Below are 12,824 nucleotides of genomic sequence, written 5' to 3'. Positions count from 1 at the left end.
CTGTCCAGACACTACCTTCTCTGGAGGGACCTTTGTAGACTCCACTCCTTTTCCATGCAGCTTTTAAGAGAAATCTTTTTGCCTTTTTATATTATTCTTGTTGGTTTTTGACTCGTGTTTTGTCACTGTTTGAAACCCCACAGTGGGAATTGTTAGTCTAGCAGCGAGTCAGGAGATAATTTATCTTCTTTAATAGCCAAGTTCATTGCTGTTAAATTCCTCAGACAAATAGTCTCCCTTCCTAATCCCACCCTATCCTGATACTTAAGAACATAACATTTAAGCTACACTGATCTATAAAAGGAAAAAATTCTCAAATGGCATGAGAATATTAGTTTGTCTTATACTACGTAGTTGCTATATGTTAATATATTTATTATTTTAATTAGCCTGTGCATACATGTTTTCAGAGTAATGTGAATGGATAGGTGGCATTTTAAAGCATATTAAAAAATGGGTAGTTTGAAAGTTTTTCTGCAGACATTTCAGTGAACCAGGTCTGCCGTGCGCTACATCCTGGATGGGTGTTCAGTGGAGCAGAAATACTTGTGCTCTTCATCCTGTTATTGTTCCTTCTCCCTTTGCTCCAATTTAGGCAGCCTGATTGACCCAGCCCTGCAGCAGGTTTGGGAAAGCAGCAGTGTTGAGTGAGTAGGTTACCTCCAAGAACAGCGCAAGTGTTCAATGCATGTCTGACAGAGCGAACGCCTGAATGTATTTAGTTACCTTGTGAAGTATTGGCTGAAATGAGACAGATGTATAGAAGTGATCCAAGGGGTGGAACACCTCCCCTACAAGGACAGACTGAGTGCTGGGACAATTCAGCCTGGAGAAGAGAAGGTTCCGGGGAAACCTGAGAGTGGTATCAGTATCTAAAGGGGAGCTTTAAGGAAGAAGGGGACAGACTCTTTTGCAGGGTCTGCTGTGATAGGAGAAATGGTTTCAAACTAAAAGAGGGGAGATTTAGACTGCATATAAAAGAACTTTTTTTTTTACGATAGGAGTGGCGAGGCAATGGAATAGGGTGCCCAGAGAAGTGGTAAATAGCCCATCCCTGGAGACATTCAAGCTCAGGCTGGACAGGGCGCTAAGCACCTGATCCAGCTGTAGGTGTCCCTGTTCATTGCAGGGGAGTTGGTCTAGGCGGCCTTTAAGAGTCCCTTCCAACTCAAATGGTTCTATGATTCTGTGATTAAGTGGGAAATAAGAGCAACATAGGAGTGTTTGTTTCTTAAAAATAACGTTTCTAACAAAGTGTATCAAGAGAGTTAATATTGAAAATGCTGAAAGTGGAATGAAGAGATTGTGGCAAAGATTGTAGGCGATAAAAGCCAGACTTGCAGCCTCTCTGCAGGAACGAGGAGGAAGTCTAAGGAAGTTTGAGAGAGGCAAAATAATTCTGGTCCTTTTGCTGGGTACAATGGTGACGTGCATATTCATTATATCTAAACTGGATGGGATTGTTGGGATAACCTGTACACAGAGCCCTTTGTGCGTGCTATGCTCTCCACACCCATAAGTAGCTGGCTGTCTAGTCACAGGCTGTCTTGTGTACCAAACAAGTCACAGTGAGAGCCTGGGGTTTTTGTTTTGTTTTTGAGGGCCCTCTGGCTATGTAATGCTTATCCTTTCTAACCAAGGCTGTGTCCCGCCCTCTTTTCCTGCATGTCTGTGTGTGCACTGACACCTTTTCATGGTTATTTCCAATTTCAAGTTCAGCTTTAAACTAACATTTTGAGAGCGTTCCTTGAGTTGAGAGCAAACTGCTTGGCAGGTGACTTTGCTCCCTTCCCTGCATTCTGTGGGAGAGTCTACTAATTGTGTTTACTTGAGCATATCTGGAGTATTTTCTTACTTCTTACCTCCTTCCGTGGGGAGCTGTGATCAGGAATGCAAGCACAAGTTACCCATGCAGAGAGCATGTACAAATTCAGGGCCGTGACTCATTGTGCAAAGGGAAAACCCACAGTTTCAGCCTTCTAATCAAAACGTGCCCTTCAGGTTAGGAGTTTAAAAGCTCAGCTCCTTCATTTTACTGTTTTCGCTTATTTTAAATACTTTTTATTAAGCGTGTCTCTGATATGAGTTGCAGCCATGGTGATCCATAGAACATGACAAACAAGAAATCAGCTAGAAGAGCTTGCTTTTCCAAGGTAATCATGACCCTGATGCCTTGATTTAGGCAACCAGCCTGGAAACACGTAGATTTTTTTTGGTGTCCCATTTCAAAGAACGGGGCAAACATGGTGTTTATGAGTTCTTCCTAATGAATGCTATCTGAGTCAAGGATACAGTTGAGCAAAAACTCAAGTTGAATGCACTTGTGCTCAAGAAAAAAACCAAGTTACATTAAAAAAAATTCAAGCAGTGTGGGATGTGTGTGGGGGAAAAGCCTTTCAAAACCAGGCTTGCCTGTCCTGGAGTTCACTGAGAGGATAGGATATTCCTGAAGTCTGAAATCTCTTGCCCCTGTTTATAGCTGTGTCTTATCAATTTACCTGACTGTAGGTGCAGTTTGGCACTTTGCACCTCTTCTTTCACTCATGTTTCTACAGGCTTTTTAAATCAAGTATTTCTACTTATGAAGTGTTAGGAGGTGTTGCCAGTAACTCCTGGGCGGATTTGTTTGTTTGTTTTTGAACTCGTATGAAAACTCAGTGCAAACATCAGCTTTGTGATTTTTGACAAAGTAGGACACTTAGCTTGTGAGAGATGTGCTGACTGAGATGTCTTTCTTGTCCCAGCCTCAAATATCTCCATGGCTGTGTTAGTGCTGGGTTCATCGTTAGTGCTGGATTCTCTGAGCCCTTAAAAACAAGACTGTCATGGTTACTACCTCTGTTATTTCACTCATCAAATGCTTTCAGAAAGATCTGATACGAAGAACCAACCTTGATGGCTGTGACGGGGCAGGTGATAGCAGGGACTCGTGAGGGTGCACAATGAGCATGTTTCTCCTGACCACCTCTCGTTCTGTGCAAACACCTTCACCTGTTAGTTCCTATGGTGTAGTCACTGTAAATACATCACAGAGTACTTTATGTATTTTGAGTGAAGTTAAGTGAGGATCTTCGTGACGAATAGATAAAGAAGTTTCATACAGTTTGCAAAAATGTGCTTTAGCTGATAAGTCCTAAAATATCAGATGCTTCTATCTATATTGTACCCGTGTGTCGACCACAAGGCTAACTTAAAAATAAATGTAAATGCTCTTCTAAATCTGGAGCCAGAAGCTCCTGGAGACAGAAATGCTCACTGAACAACTTGTAAGAAAGGAGCTGATGTAAGTGTTGGCAGTGCTGCTTTGTGATCTGTGGTGTGCCATTTACCAGCGTGAGCTCTGGTAGACTTCTGCTTTGTTTTGCTCTCGATTGGGTCTGCCATTCTTGTCTGAAAGGTTAAAAAGCTGCTTGACTAAACAACAACTTAGGTTAAAGAAGCAAGCAAATAATGCTCTGCTTGAACACGTCATTCATGCTAAGTTGTGTAAGTCTGTGGAGGTGCTGAAGAAACGTGTAGATCATAGAATCAGTAAGGTTGGTGAAGACCACTAGATCATCCACCGTGTACACTAAACTACATCCCTCAGCGCCACATCCACATGGTTCTTGAACACCTCCAAGGATGGTGACTCCACCTCCTCCCTGTGCAGCCTGCTCTAATGCCTCGGCACTCTTCCCAAGAACAATTTTTTCCTAGTATCCAACCTGAACCTCCCCGGCGCAGCTTGAGGTCATTACCTCTCATCCTATCACTGTAACCTGAGAGAAAAACATCACATCCAGATTTATAAAACATCTAATCTATGACTACCGCTCACTGCTACAACAGTAACAGTGATCAAATTTCGTGCTCGTAAGGAAAACTGATTAACTAATCGAGTTGCCGTGATTTGCTGGGAAGATAAGAAATTTGTTACGTTTATGCTTTGAACATGCATATTTATTTGCGAGAACTCTGATAAATTCTGAAATGGATGATGTTCACGTACAGAAGTGAACATATATTGATTGCACGCTCCTGTGCAGCCCCCTGAAGCCTCCACACCACCACTGATGCTCACGGGGACAGCCAAGCCGAGCCCACGTCCTTGTGGGCAGGGGGACGTGTGCAGTGGAGTGCTGTGGGCTGCAAACGCCATCAGCTCGCAGCTGGCCAGTCACGTACTGGGCGCCTGCTCTTGCAGTAGGGGCTGAAGGAGAGGAAGAATTAGTGTAATTAGATTAATTCGAACCCTGAGCGAGTCATCTGGGGGTTCTGTGAGGGATGTTTCCTGAGGTGGTGAGAACTACTGAAGTCAGTAGCAAGTGCTTGTGGGCCAAGTTCTGGTTTGAGGTAGCATGTATCTCTTTGCTGCTTGGTTTCTGTGCTTGCCCTTGCAGGTGCTTTGGAGCCTCTGCTCTCAGAGCAGCCCTCCCATGCCATAGAGTTCATAATAGCAATCTGATGCCGTCCTCTAGCTGTCAGGTGAGAAGGAAAAAATGGCTCCTCTGATGCAGATATATTTTCTAAATGATACGTTTGAGAATGAAGGCTATTCCTACTGGTGGCAAGGGTTAATCACTGAGGGCAACAGGTATAGGCAGACTCAGGTATGTGATATCTTGGACTGTTTTGCAAGGTGCTATAAATGTTGGCTCCATGTAATCTGATACCAGGGTAGGACAGGCTAACTTAATGAAGGAAAATAGACAGCAATGTAAAAGAACTGGAAATTCAAGTCTGGCTGACTAATAACAGCCTGCTCCAGAGGGTTTTTGACTGTTGATACTGCTGACAGCTGACAGCAAATGAGAGCAAACAGCAGAAATACTGCCTTATGCGATCTTTAAAGATTCTTTAAAGACTGCAAAGGCAAGATTTATGTTTCTGAACCTGACGGATCTGCTGGATGCAGCCATGAACAGACACATTTCTGGGAGTGAAACACCACGCTTGGAAGCATGTCTGCGTTGGGAAAAGGGGAGGCTGCAGTGAGCTCTGCGCCAGTCGTTTTGTGCCCCTCACTGGCTGATGCACAGCAGTTAAGTCGAACTTGAATTTCTGAAATGGCTCAAGTGCTCAAAACACACAGAGGCAAATCAGAGTATTTCTGTGGCTTCTTGAAATTATTTACTTGGTTTTTTTTCATTGTATTTGACTGTCCAAGATGGAATCGTTGACTGGAAGGGGAAAAAAAAAAAAACACAAAATGCTAAAATCTCTGTTGGGGAGAGTGGAACAGGGATCATTACTGAACTTAGACCTGAAGCATCTTCTGCAGAGTGCAAAAAGTCCAGTGAGAGTTTCACACATGGGTCTAAGATTACCAACACCAGACTGGAAAAGGTCACCTGGACTAAGAAGCTTTGGACTTGCAGCTGATCTCTGCTGGCCTCTTGTCAGTTTTCTCCCCTTAATGTATATACTTTGTGTGCACTTACATTTCAGGGTTGCGTTTACGCTCCACCCATGGCCAGCTGAAAAAGGAGTTTTCTTGAGTAAACATAACTTCTTCCTCCAGGTGATCTAAAAATAATGACTACATGACAAATTTGTGGGGAAGGTGATTTTTAGAGGCTGACTGACAGCTTTATGTCAATATTTGGTATAGACGGGCAGCTGGTAATTTGTGAAGTTTGGCACCTGGCCAAGGCAATTATCTCCCATTTCCCCTGGTCCTTCTTCCTCCCACTGCCACCTCTGCTCTCTTGCGTGCCTCCGTTAATCAACGGAGCCAAATCTCTCCGGGTCAGGCAGCTCTTCCCTCCCACACCCCTTTGAGATGTTCTCCTCATATCCTGTGTAAGTGGTCTTGGAGCTCAGCCCTTCAACCTTCTCTACACTGAGGCACTTTCCCCTTGAAATCAGTGAGATTTTACTTATCTGAAGCTCTCTTGTTATGGTTGCTTCAGGATTGTGGTCCTAATTCTCTTTCAAAAGTGCTACTAAGTGCTAGAAAATGTCTGAGAATGCCTTTTAAAACATCTATTCTATATCACCACAATAATTCCCTTGGTTTACAGAAATTTCAGAACCAGGTTTGGGTTTTTTTTTTTCAATTTACAATTATCTTTTTTTAGCCTCCTTCGTGAGATTTTGTGCAATATAAAAATTAGCATGAAGTCTCTCTTACCCGTGTTATTTATTAATATTGGTGATTTGGTTATCATAGGACAACACAAAAACAATCCCGTCTCTGCAAATTTTCTGTTGGATAAAATAACCTGTGCTGAGTGCTACAGGAGAGGAAGTAATTAGAGATCTTTTGTTTTCCTTTGTCTCCACGTTCAGTATCACTTACCTCTTGGTGAGCTGGACTCTGCAGTCACCAGCAGTGTCATCTCAAACTTGTATTCATCTATTCTAGTTTTGAAGTGTTTAATTTCATTTTGTATTTTCTCGTGGGGAATGTGAGGTTAGAAGCGATCAGTTGCAAAGAAAAGAAGATTATTGCCTGTGGAGAAGTGTAGAGGAAAGCTGCACTACTGGAGTTTTGCCTTCTGACACTTCTTTTCCATTTGCTTTAAAAAGAAGTCCTTACGCAGTGCAGCTGATTTGTTCTAATGACATCAATCTCTTCTTACAGTTTTACTCAGCTTTTGACTTCTGTCATCTCTGTAGAGAGAAGTTTGACCGAGTACATCTAGGTTCATGTATTTTTAATTGCTTTCCTTTCATCTGTTCAAAACCCATTGCTTCTTGACTAAATGGCTTGTCTCCTTGTTCCCATTTCATCAAGCAGGAGATGTGAGTGCCTGATTTTTTTTCTCCTCTTTACCAGTAGTGGTGAATTGACTACAAAGGCAGAGTCAAAAGGATCCTCAAGTACTTGGGGCCAGCAAACCATAGTCCCCAGGCTCTGCGTTTACTGGAGACTGCCATGCAGATGTAGCGTTATGCCTCAGCAAGAAGAGGAACAGATGTTCACTATGAACGTTACTGTCTTAAACTGGTTCCTGGATCCACGTTATATTCATTTAGCAGCGTCACACTTTGGCAAGCATTCTTCCTAACAGAAGTCTGATGGTTGCTGGTAAGACCGTGAGATAACCCATTGCTCTTTGTTCTTAGAAAGCCCACCAGTCGTTCCATCAGTGGCCAGGAAACGCACTGCCACAGCCTGTTCTTGGCCAACGTTTTTCAAGCGGTGAAGGCCTGACTTGCACATCTTCTCTTTCCCTTTATGACAGTAATTACACGCAGATATAAGCCTTTGCAGGTCTGAGCTTCTCTGCCCCCTAAGCACATGATCTGCACACTGAGACCTTGCAGGCTTGGCAGGCAGTGGTATATATTCCAGTATATACATGTGCACATGCACGTGAAAGGGTTCTGCTTTTTAAAAGCAGTGACAAAAACCTAGTGTGGTTGCCTGAGACTCAGGAGGCTCAGTCTTTATCTTAGCCAGTGTTCAGATACTTCATTCAGAGCTCAAGGCGGTCTAGTTTGGGTTGCTGCAGCATACATCAATCATTTCCACAGTGCACTAACTCTGCACACCTACACTGATTTGGGGTTACCTTTTTACATGGAGCTTGAGAATACAGAGGGACAAAAGCCTTAACTACAACTATAACCTTAAAACTTCTCGTCAGTATGCTGCCTTGTGTGGAGGGCTGGTGTATAGCAGCTCTGTTACGTACATATGCAAAATAAAAGAGACTCAGAATGTTGCAAGTATGAGGGACCATTGCTTATTAAAAAAAATAAAATAAAATTGTTAATAGTCCGGACTGGAATCTTGGTTGATATTAAGTATTCAGGCTGACAGAGGTTGTTGCCAAAAAAACCAAACCAAAACATTGTCATCATTGAACAAGTGATTTGTTTGTGACAGCAAAGAGCTTGCAGTGTGTGTTTGTGCTTTCTGCCCTCCGTGGGGTAACCATCTGCTTTTATTTGACATTTCAGGAGGGAGAGGGTTCGTTTCATTTGCTCTCTGATCAAATTGCGTGTCTGTTTTTCTCTTTTTTTATGAGTAATTATGTATAACAGATGAACCCTCTTACCTCGTGTCCTCTCTACTGTACGTGTACTGAGAGCCCACGGTGACATAGGCCGGTTTCCAGCCTGGCTGCAGACCAGGGACTCGCTGATATTGAAGATTTCCTTGTCCTTAACTAAAGCTCAGAAAAGGTCACTCTGTTGACTTACTATGTCAGCTGCTTTTTGCACGGTTTCCCTTAGGCGATGTGGCTTCTTTAAGAAGATTACAGAATGTGCCTTGTTTCTTTCCTTCCTCCATGATAGCCTTACCACATTGTTTTTGTATCTTCACTTTGTGTGAGCAGCTGAAGTACTGTGCCTTCAGAAATTTCTTGTGCTGAGTAATATCTATTAATTTTTTCTTCTCGCTTGTCATTTTGCTGGCTACTGATGCTCGGTGTCTAAGGATGTGGTTCAGAGCTCCACTGCTGCTCCATTTGTTAGTGTTACTGCATGGGGATAACCATGCCGGGAAGAATGCTACAGCAGAGCGTGCTGCTAGCACTCATGTTCACTGTGGGTAAAGAAGGCTATCATGGGTATAGGATTTCTGTGTTCTGAGAACTGCACTATCATTCAGCTTTCTTTCCTTTTTATCAAAGCCAGACTCTACCATTTATTGCTTGTAGTGTTTTAAGAAGGTACCGTTCTACAGGGAACTGACTGGCTCTGGCATGATCCATCCTTAACCTCCACTGGCAGAAAGGAGTTAGAAACCTGAGTGAATTGGTGCAGTCACCTCTGGTAGTTCTCAGTCTTTGCGTCCGAAATTTCTAGTGATACCTTTGTTCTTCCCTTTTGTTGACTCTCTTCTTTGTGCATCCACAGCGTTGTTCAGAAAGGGGTTCAGCTTTGCGTTTCTGTGAAGTCCCAACTTTGACACTCACAGACTTGAGGAAATGTTGAAGGCTGCCTTTGAAACTCATTGGGAAATTTCCGTCATTTGTCCTTTTGCTGGGATTATTTTTAGTATCAAGCCTGGAGTCTTCCAGATGTGTATCTGAGCTTCTTCAACAAACGTTCGAGTTTGTTGCTGGCACCTTTGGTGCACTTCGCTCCCTGTCCAGTGAGATGTCACTGTCTTGCTTTAGTGTTCTGCATTGCAGTACTGAGTCCTTGTGCAGTAAGGAATATACTGGTTAATACTGTTACGAGTTAAAGGAGAAATTGCTCATTGTTGTTTCCAAGTTGGAGCCTAGTTGCAGACTAAGGATCGCTGCGTTTAGCAGTAGTGCAGCTTTACCATGGGAACCAAAAATGCTTGTTTCTTATCAGCTTTGTTGAACTGGCTGAAGAGAGTAGTGTGAAGTGGAGGGTGTGTGTGGTGAAGAGTGGTGGGGAGAGATGTGACGGCCAGCCAGAAAGTCCTACAAGGCATCGTCTGCTGGGATGCCAGAGTAGGAGTGTAAGGGTTAAAGTGGCTGAATGTGCTTTTGTCGGGCTGGTTGAGGAGACTGTTTCTAGATGTTAGAGTCAGTAGAGGGAGGGGAATTTCCAGAGAGAAGGAGATAATTTGTTCGTGTGTTCAGTTTTCAGGATTAAGCAAAATTAGGACGTGTATTAATATTGCTTTAATATAATATGTTTCTGCGACGATAAGTTAGTAAAAGCAAAAGTAAAAGCTTATTTATTCTCTGGTTCTGGAAATCTGATGCAAATTTTATGGTAATATATACTGGGTCCCCTTTCTCCTATGACTAATTGTATGTAGTCAGGCTTATTGTGCACGTGAGCACAATTTATACATTTTGTGCTGTTTGCAAATAACTTGTTCTCTGTTCACAGTTGCACATAAAATCGGAGAGGGAGGTAAGCAGCATTATATAGCAAAGACAATGGTCGTGTTTGTGTTAGCCTATGGACAGCAGGATCTTGTGATACTTGGAATAATGAAAGCACAGTTTATAAAAATAGATGTGGAGGAAAATATGGCTGATTTGGAACTGTGCTGCCTTCTGTGAAAAGCTGCTGTTGTTCTGTATACACCAGAGAAGGTGATATGGGTTAAAGGAAAGTGCTTTGCATTATATTGCCATGCTGTTATTTCCCCATAGATCACTTGTTGCTATTTACCACCAAATGAAGAATCAGAAACGTCCCATAAGCAGTAATAGTTTGAGCGCCTAACCTTTGTAATAGTCATAAGGTTAGATACAAAAACCCACTAAAGCCTGTTTTCTCAGTTGCCTTCCACTTTGGTCGTAGTGCTGTGGTTATATGGCACTTTCCTGTGCGAAAAAAAAGTGCCATTCTACTCTAGTCATGGGTTCCATGGTGGTTCTTTTCTTGAGGTGGTGGGGAATGAGCGGCCTCCTGCGTTGTCTTACTGTGCTGGGTCAGAGCGGGGAAAATTCTCACAACAGTGTTTCAATCTCTGTTCCTGCAAAGGTATCAGGTTGTTAAGAGTTTCCTGTTACCACCAAGTGTAACAACTTTAAGTATTCCTTGTCTGGATCCCCTTGAGATCTCATGCATTACGCTTCTGCAATCTCTTCAATGAAGTCAAATGATGATGCTTAATTTTGCATTGAGGTGGTTGGGTTAGGTGAGTTATTCGTTGGTTGTTGTTTTGTTTTTTAAACTACAAAGTATGAAAAAATATCTTCATAGCTTTTCGTATATTTGCTGTCACAGCTTCTGAATCATGTGCCACCACAAGTCTTATGGGGAGCGGCTGAGAGAGCTGGGATTGTTCAGTTTGGAGAAGAGGAGGCTCAGGGGAGACCTTATCATTCTCTGTAACTACCTGAAGGGAGGTTGTAGTGAGCTGGGGGTCGGCCTCTTCTCCTGCATCACTAGCGATAAGACGAGAAGGAATGGCCTCAAGTTGCACCAGGGGAGGTTCAGGTTGGATATTAGGAAAAATTTCTTCCCTGAAAGAATGGTCAGGTACTGGAATGGGCTGCCCAGGGAGGTGGTGGAGTCACTGTCCCTGGAGGTGTTCAAGAAACATTCAGATGTTGTACTAAAGGACATGATTTCGTGGGGGAGTGTCGGTGGTAGGTGGATGGTTGGACTGAATGATCACAGAATCATAGAATGGCCTGGGTTGAAAAGGACCATGGTGATTATCTATCTTCAACTCTACTGTTGTGTGCAGGGTTGCCAACCACTAGACCAGGCAGCTCAGAGCCACATCCAGCCTGGCCTTGAATGTCTCCAGGGATGGGGCATCCACAGCCTCCTTGGGCAACCTGTTCCAGTACATCACCACCCTCTGTGTGACCTTGGAGGTCTTTTCCAGCCTTGGTGATTCTATGATGCTATGATTATTGTGCATCTTGGTATTGTATCTACTGTAAAATGTTAATATTTTACAACACAATTACCTGGCACTAATGGAAGAATGCCAGCTTCCAGTGAACTTCTAAAATCTATCTGATGTTGACTGTTCTCCCAGTTTTCTTTATGCCTTACCAGCTTACTTTGTAGTCTGTATCTCTGACACAGCGACACACTTGTGTAATTGAGAGGATTTTTTTTTCTTTGGAAGAAAGAGTAGGAATGGAAAATTATTTAAGAATAAGGTGTATTTTGGTTACTGCCTAGAAATGAATTATAACTCTCTAATACAAGGCAATACTAATGTTTGAAGTCACTCCCACTAATCAGTGAAAAGGAACTTCACCCCAAAGGATCCCAGGCAGATATGGGAGATCTCTCAGCTTCCCAATGCAGACTTATTTAAAAATGAGCATTAAGCTAATTGCCCAGGGAGAACCAGAATACAGAAAGTGCTTACAGTCCTCTCCATTACACAAGTTGAATCCACGTGTATGAACAAAGAGTGCAAATGCCTCGTGCCTAGTAACTTTTTAAGGTCAACAACAGTTAACAGCATCAACATAAGAGCAGGACAAATGCTCTGTCAGAGATACAGTATGTTGGAAATGATAAATTATCTAATATCTACTTTGTTTTTAGGCTAACATGCAGGATGGTATAACGTGATCCCTCTGTGGTGGTGTTGTGCGCAACTTCCTCCCGGCACTTCTGTTTTCTAAGAGGAGAGCCCAAGGGGTTAAATTGAGGGAAGTTAACCCAAGGCAATACGGTTGCATGTAACACTGTCAGTGCCCCTGCCCTGCTGATTTGCAGGGAAATCTTCGGAGCTGCTCAAGTCAGCCTGCAAGGTGGAAAGGGCTGAGGCTGCGCAGCCATGGCCGCCGAAGCATTTCCTTTCTCTTTGTGCATGCAGCTCCTGGTAATGCAAACATTCTCCAGTTAGGGTTGTGGCTGCTCTTAAAAACAGTTTAAGAGCTTGTCAAAGCAAGTGGTGGAAGCTGGGGAGGTTCTCCTGGCTGTGTAGCTTTGGTTTTCCTGATTTCTTAGAAGGGTAGGATGCAGTGACCTCAGTGAGACTCCCCGAAGGCACTGTCATCACTGCTTAGGAATTTGGGAATACCACAATCTATATGGGAAAAACAGCTGCTACGTTTCTTAGAGTGAGGGAGTATAAGTGAGTGACTCGGCCCTCCCTAATTAAGCTGCTTGGCACCAGGAAGAGGAAGGTGCCCTTCATTTTTATCCTGCTGAAGAAACAAGGTGCAGCCAACAGCCGCTCATGAGCAGGAGGTGGCACCTCACAAGCGGCAGCAGCACTCAGGGCTCTGCGGTCTCAAGTGAGGCCCATGTGCATTGCTGGTGCAGGGGATGTGCCAGGCCTCCGCCTTGAGTTCTTCTGTCCCAGCAGCACTTTGCCACATGCAGCTTAAAGAGTTTGATCAAAGTCACCTCCCGTCTCGCTTTCTTAAGGACGCGTGGCTTTAAGTTAATTCGTTAAGTACCTGCGTACTCCCCTAGGTTCCCGATTCTGGACATTAGATTCTGTTATTCTTTTGAAACAGAAGCTTATT

At 43.4% G+C, this 12,824-nt stretch overlaps 1 protein-coding gene across 8 annotated transcripts in view; it reads left to right on the top strand.

The window, feature by feature from the left end:
- ELF1 (E74 like ETS transcription factor 1) overlaps positions 1-12,824 on the top strand; it is an 88,760-nt gene that overhangs the window by 36,059 nt on the left and 39,877 nt on the right. The gene's annotated exons all lie outside the window — the stretch shown is intronic.

This window comes from Numida meleagris, chromosome 1 (assembly GCF_002078875.1).
Source record: "Numida meleagris isolate 19003 breed g44 Domestic line chromosome 1, NumMel1.0, whole genome shotgun sequence".
Classification (NCBI taxonomy): domain Eukaryota; kingdom Metazoa; phylum Chordata; class Aves; order Galliformes; family Numididae; genus Numida; species Numida meleagris.
Note: the sequence above shows the minus strand (reverse complement) of the source record. Positions and strands in the feature narration are given on the sequence as shown.